The sequence below is a fragment of the Miscanthus floridulus genome, chromosome 16 (genome assembly GCF_019320115.1).
Source record: "Miscanthus floridulus cultivar M001 chromosome 16, ASM1932011v1, whole genome shotgun sequence".
Lineage (NCBI taxonomy): Eukaryota > Viridiplantae > Streptophyta > Magnoliopsida > Poales > Poaceae > Miscanthus > Miscanthus floridulus.
In genome coordinates this window covers 69,990,958-69,998,375 of record NC_089595.1, presented here as the reverse complement: position 1 = coordinate 69,998,375, position 7,418 = coordinate 69,990,958, and positions in this window count along the sequence as shown.

Genomic DNA, 7,418 nt, shown 5'->3' with positions numbered 1-7,418 from the left:
TTTTCCACCATGGCTTGTTTATCCGATATCTACGCCAAAAACACGGGGACTGGCTATTTGCTCGAACAATTTACTAATTTCTGAGCCTGGCACCACGTGACTACGTCACCTACTGTCAGGCTCGAGGACTAAGTGGGCACACTTCACCTTGTGGTGAATGTGTTCGTTTTTCATCTCGAGGCTACGCTCGGGGACTGGCTACCTGCTCGGTTGATTCATTATTTTCTGAGCCTGGCACCATGTGACTACGTCACCTACTACCAGGCTCGGGGACTAAGTGGGCACACTTCACCTTGCAGTGAATGTGTTTATTTCTTCTAAGAGACTCTGAGCTTCTGAGAGATAAAACCAGGTATCTTTACTATCGATGTCGGACTCTAAGTGGGCACACTTCATTTTACCATGCAGGAATTTTCAATTTTGGACTTGAGCTCCTTACACCCTTATGACAAGCCATGCTCGGAACACACTGCTCGGTGATGCTGCACGCTGCTCGGCAGTTGCTCTCAACTGCTCGGCAACTTGTTATGGTGGTCGGACCATGATTTGGATAGCTCGGTTTTGGTTCGTACCTGCTCGGAAAAGCTCGAGACGGCGTTGCACAATGGGTACAAGGTGCTTAGGGACTAGCTGTGGGGGGTACGACCCCAGATACCCATGGCAGGCCACATGGGCTACGCCTCTAGGGGCGGTCTAGCCCACGAAGAAGGAGCCTTGCGGGGCACGATTCTGCTCGGTGCCTCTCGCAAGGCATGGGAAGGATATCCGGAAGATGTCACGTAGCCTGATAGGATATGCACGATCCCGTGTTTCTTGTAATCTGTTATTACTTTCTGGTTATCTCTCAGATCTAACCGTCTTGTAACCTTGCCTCCCGGACTATATAAGGTGGGTAGGGACCCCCTACAAAATCATGGCAAATCATATGATAGCTAATACAAACCAATAGACCACAGGAGTAAGGTATTATGTCATACTGATGGCCTAAACCTGTATAACTCGTGTGTCTCTATTGCCTTCTTGTTCTTGATTACACGCTCCTCTACCGATCAATCTACCATCGCGGGGTGCCCCTTGGTGGACTGCCGATGATATTCTATCGACAATGACCGTCATCCGCTTCGCTCGCTACCAGCAAACTCTCCGTAGGTACCATGAAAGAAAAATCAGAGGGAGGATCCTTGATGTCAGAGACCTCATGCTCCAAAGAACCCAATCAACCAAGGAGAAACATAAACTCTCTCCACCATGGGAAGGGCCCTATACGGTGACCGAGGTGATCCGACCAAGCACCTACCAACTGAAGGACGACAACGGAACATCCTTACCAACACATGGAACATCGAACAGTTACATTGTTTCTTCCCCTAAAGTTTGGTCTCACCATTTTCTTTCATTCAACGTTTGCTCCTACAAGCACCCCTATCCGAGCACTCTAAGCCTGGGTCGCTCGGGGCTCCACGAGGGTGTGATACCACCTCTCTTTTTTACTATCATATAGTAATACTTTTCACCCAAACAAAAGGGTAGTCCATTCCTTTAATTGCCCTACATAACTTATGTTTTAAACTCCCAACCGATCACACCCCACCATGACCTATGATTACGAGTAGCTGAGCCTCGTGGGCCACGCTTGGGTTCTTAAAGTTGTAGCCTATATGTCAAACGGGCAGGTATGAAAAAGAAAGGATAAAAAACAAAGCTATGCTAGGGTCAAAACAAGGAACTAAAGGGACAAGCTTCCCCTTACGAAGTGATTCCATCACAAAACGAAATTGAAGTATTCATGAATACAAAAAACTGGTCACACGGGGGCATCCCCATGAACTTAACTTTTACATATACTAACTACATCTACTCTAAATTCTATTATGACCGACCGACGACATCGGCTAATGGCACGGTCGACGAGGATAAGGGCTGCTCGCTTTCCGACCGGACGATGTTCGGCTCGATCAGAGGCGAGACAATGCTCGCTTCTGACCCAGTCTCCACTATGTTTGCAGGCTGGATGACGTCTTCCTAGTGCACACCTTCAGCCATGCTTGAACGATAAGCCTCCATCACCCACTACACGGAGACTTGCTCGGCAACCATCTGTGCATATGGCACCAAGCTCTCCCTGAGCGCATGGATGGCATCCGCGCTCCAGTCATCAGCGTACCCTCTACAGATGGCGGCGAAGTCCATATCTAGGTGGTGCATCACCACTAAGGTCAGCACCCCTGATGTGTAGTAGAACATGCCATCGGAGATAAGCGCACGAACTTTGTTCAGGACCTCTGCTAGCTAGACAGCGGGCGTGCTAGTGCTCGGCGCTGACCCGAACACCTCCAAAACAACCACCTAGGTGACATTGCGAATTTGGTCGAGCTCCCTCTCGAGGGCACATTGCTCTTCAAGGGACTTGGCTAGCGCCTCCATGCTCTGACCAATCACCACCCTGGCTGTCTCCAGCTTCCGCTCCAGCGAACCAATTTTTCCACCCAGTTCTAGAAAAAGGACGACAAGCTTAGAAGTAAAGCAAAGGAAAAACCAAGGCATCAACCAAAGGTAGAACAGGTACATACCGAGGTGGGTGTTCTCAAGGATGGAGAGTCCTTCCTCCTATCGGGTCACCTTCTCGAGTAGTCGAGCATTCAACTCCTCTGCCCCAAGCACCTACCCCCGGAGCGTGAGCACTTCTCGATCAGCCTCCGACTAGACCTTTCGCTCTGTCTCTAGAGCCTCCAAGGACTTCTGGAGCACCACCTCAGTCTCCGCTAGGTGGACCTTCGCTATGTCGAGTCCCCACTCGACAGCAATCACCCGTTCCACCATGAGCAGTTTCGCCACCCACGCTCTTGTTGCCTCGGTCACTCATTCTTGGGACTCATGGTGGGCGGATTCTAGCTGGTGTTCAAGCTCGTCTACCTACCACGACATCACGACTTCTCGCTCTATCTGATCATGTTTCTCCTGGAGGAAATAGGACTTATGGATCGATGTCGCCTCTAACTCCTATAAAGCGAGAAGCAGGCAAGCTGAAACAAACAATGGAAGACCTAGGAGTCAAGGACAAATGCTAAAAACACAGAAAGCTTACCTCTATAACGCATGGTAGGTCGACTGAAACTACCTGATGGATGAGCTCAATCCGCTCCAAGGCCTCCTTGAGCCTTGGCTTGGTTTGGGTGAGATCGGACTCCATCGGTAGTCCTCTCTCCTCTAGGAAGTGCCAGAGCGCCACCTCCTCATCGTGAAGGACAAACTGAGCCTTCCTTGAGTCACCGAGGTAGGGCCACACCAGCTCGTGGGTCGCCCCCAACCCACTAGAAGATCTAGCCATCGTAATATCATGCGACGACCAGACCATCGCCAACTCCTATGATAACAGGATGGCTGGCGACTCCACCCTAGTGCCTGCCTCGCTAGAGTAGGGGATCTCCACTATCTCGACTCCATGGCCTGCCAGCGGATGTTCTGCCTCTAGCCTGGCCATGTCTCCTCCTGACCCCTCCAGCTTCGACTAGGAGGGCGAGCCACATGTTCCTCCGCCAGGCAACGCAGGGAGCCTGGTCTCCCTCCTCTCTTCCACCATGACTATTGGGGGAGGGATCACAAGGGTCACCTTTGACCCAACCTCCACCGTCACCATGGGGATTGCCACCATCACTGCTGCCACCGCTGCCATAGTACTCGCGATAGGCTGGGAGGGAGTAACCCCTAGAAGGGAAGGGTGCACCTCTGTCAGTCTGCTTTCCCCGCTGCTTGTTGTGACTCACTATAGGCTGGGTCTCCACTCCTCCTACACAGGAGGTGGGGCGATGCCTAGTCCCATCAGTCCTTGGCCACTGTCAAAAGTATAGGTCAGTCACGCTCAAAGAACTCAACTGTGAGATCAAAAAGGAAAGATGCATACCTAGATGAAAGTGGTAGGGCCCTAAAGCCCTGACTAGCTAGTGATGAGCCCCCTTGCATCGACCAATCGAGGAGCCAACCCAATCGGTTCCCGATTGGCCCACAAATGGCCATGACCGTCGGCTCATGGCACACCCATCGGAGCAACTGACGGGGCATCTCCCCATTCTGGGTTGCGTGCACACACTGACCCCAAAGATGTGGGGGTACGAGCATGCTCCTCTGACCGACCAGCATGCCCTGCCACGCTCAGAGCAGGGGGTACAAAGCCATCAACTCATCCGAATGGCGCGGCGATCGTGCCCGCTTCGCCTCTCGCTCGATGGTGGCGTCCGAGCTCATGGTGCGCTTCCTTGATGCTGGAATGTCGTCGCGCCTCTCCATATCCCACCCACCACTGACGCACGTGGCCGTAGGCTCACGACGCTCCACCAAGGTTGTGATGACACCCTTGTCTCTTTTAGCCTCGGAGGTGCTCACGTCACCACCCATCTCCGTGGGCTCCTCTGACTCAAGCTCCGCCTCCACGTCGCTCTGGTTTTCACCGGCCCGTACCCATCGGGCGATCTCCTTCTCCTTCTCGTGCCTCCTCTGAGCCTTCTCAGCTCTCTTCTTCTTCTTGGCGACCGCTGCCTCCTTCAGGGCACCTTCTTAAGCTACGCCCTCCGGCCCCCTTGAAAGATGCAGCCATGATTTGTAACATGTGAGTTATTACAAAATGGATGACTCGAAGTCAAAATATAGGAGAGCAAGAGAGAAAAGAACATGGAATAAGGAGAGGGGAACATACTAGTTTAGATAGCTTTGTGGCATGGAGAGGTCCAGGCTTTCCTTCAAGGGACTCCTTATCCCTCAATTGCAGCACTCGGTCGAGTCGGCTCTAGACCTCATCCTTCGACAACTCCTCCGGTGACGCGCGGTTGGGATCCATTGGGCTGGAGTTCGCCCACATTAGCCGTCTCCTCTCCACAAGTGGGGCTACTTGATGACAGAAGAAGGTGTGGAACACCCGCACCCCTTCAAGGCCATGCCACATTAGCTTCTAAAGCTACACCTCGATGACCTCCAGCTTGTTCTGCCGACTAGAGGGACACCACAACTAGCTCTACCGCCTCTCTGGCTTTGTTTCGGTGAACGGCGGGAACGGCGCCTCCACTAGGTTCTTGATGTATAACAACTCCCCATGCCACCCCTGATTGGAGTCATAGGGGCAGTATGCGGGGTAGGAGCTAATGGGAATGGGGATCCTGATCTTCCGTCAGGTAGAGGTAACTATCGTTGTGGCGGAGAATGACACACCGATCTGGCTTCAGATCGAAAGATCGAACCCTACAATCTTAGCACCACAACTCCTCTAGTTATCAACCAAGACATGGATCTAGTTGACTTTGCCAAGAAGGCTAATCCCTGCCTACGCAACGAAGAACACAAGCAAGAACAAGAAAGAAAGCAACCAAATTACAGATGAATGATTAATATCATGAAGTTGGGGTCTCACAAACCGATGAACGGCGAAACTGTTCTTGATAGATTAATCTAAGCAAAACTCAAAACCTAATAGCGGTAGTGGCATATGATTATAAAGTTCTTAGGGTCATCGCCTACCCTAGACGTGCCCCCTAATGGGCTCAAACACGATACACGGTCCAACGGACCAAAAGACGGTGTCGCAGCACCCTGGTAGATTTTGGACATTGAATTTTCAATGATTCCTATTGATTCTAAAGGGCTTTTGATGTGAGACTACATGAATTAGCTTCCTTATCAAATTAGCTTTAAAACCATATGTGGATCGTTGAAAACAGAGTCCGAATGCGTCCTAAGTGACCAGTTTAAGGTGGACTGGTCCTAGAGGCCAAGACAGACTCGAAATCATATTGGATCAGGCATCCGATTTCTGTTGGACGTCCTTGCTGGTCATCATCACCTCCACCATGTCCTCTAAGTCCCTCATGGCCCTCTCCAATGTTCCTAAGCAAGATAACATCATTATGTAGTAGTCTATTCTCAAAAGTATGAAAAGGATCGCTCAAGAACGAGCTCACCTCTAAACTGAGTTGACGCATTCGAGCCCGGGTCATTGGACCTTGCATGATGGTTGGAGGATCAGTGGGTACATCCGAAGGAGTGATGTCCTCATCATCCTCCCCCTCTTGAATTTGAGTCGTCCTTGACTCAAGCTCATCTTCTTCTCCCAAATAAGGCTTCAAATCTGTAATGTTAAAGGTAGGACTAACCCCAAACTCGGGTGGCAACTCAAGTTTGTAGGCATTATCATTTGTTTTCTCAATTAGCTTATAAGGACCAGCTGCTCTTAGCATTAATTTAGACTTACGTAGCTCAAGAAATCTATCTTTTCTCAAATGTAACCAAACCAAATCACCTGGTTCAAGTTTAATTTCTTTTCTACCTTTACTACCAGCAATTCTATACTTTTCATTCATTCTTTCAATATTTGCTTTAGTTGTTTTGTGCAACTTACGAATGAATTCAGCACGCTCTCTAGCATCACTATGTGTTCTCTCAGTGGTAGGTAAAGGCAAAAGATCAATAGGAGTGTGAGGGTTAAAACCATACACTACCTGAAAAGGACTTACCTTGGTGGTGGAATGTTCTGTCCTATTATATGCAAACTCCACATATGGCAAACACTCTTCCCGCATCTTCAAATTGTGCTTCAAAATTGCTCTCAATATGGTGGACAATGTTCGATTCACCACCTCAGTTTGCCCATCAGTTTGGGGATGACATGTTGCGGAAAACAGCAGCTTGGTCCCCAATTTATTCCACAAAGTGCGCCAAAAATGACTCAAGAATTTTGCATCGCGATCTGTAACAATAGTAGAAGGCATACCATGTAAGCGAACGATTTCTTCAAAGAAAAGGTCAGCAATATGAACTAGAGCATCGCTCTTATGAGGAATAAAATGTGCCATCTTAGAAAAATGATCAACCACCACAAAAATACTATCCTCCCCCTCTTAGTCCTTGGCAAACCCAACACAAAATCCATAGATATATCGGCCTAAGGAGTAGAATGAACAGGAAGAGGCATATACAAACCATGTGGGTTCAACCGCGACTTAGCTTTTTGACATGTGGTGCACCGAGCCATGTACCGTTCTACATCTCGCCTCATCCTAGGCCAAAAGAAATGTGTGGACAGCACCTCCTCTGTCTTCTTAGCTCTAAAATGTCCCATCAATCCACCTCCATGTGCCTCCTACAACAACAAAAGACAAACAGAGCCAACTGGAATGCATAGGCAGTTAGCTCTAAACAAAAACCCATCATTGATCATAAACTTATTCCATATACGTCCCTCTCTACAATTTATCAACACGTCCTTAAAATTAAGATCAAGCGCATATTGTTCTTTTACTAATTCAAGCCCAAAAATCCGACAATCAAGTTGGGACAACAATGTATATCATCTAGACAAAGCATCAACAATCACATTATCCTTCCCTTTCTTGTGTTTGATAATATAAGAAAAAGATTCAATAAATTCAACCCAT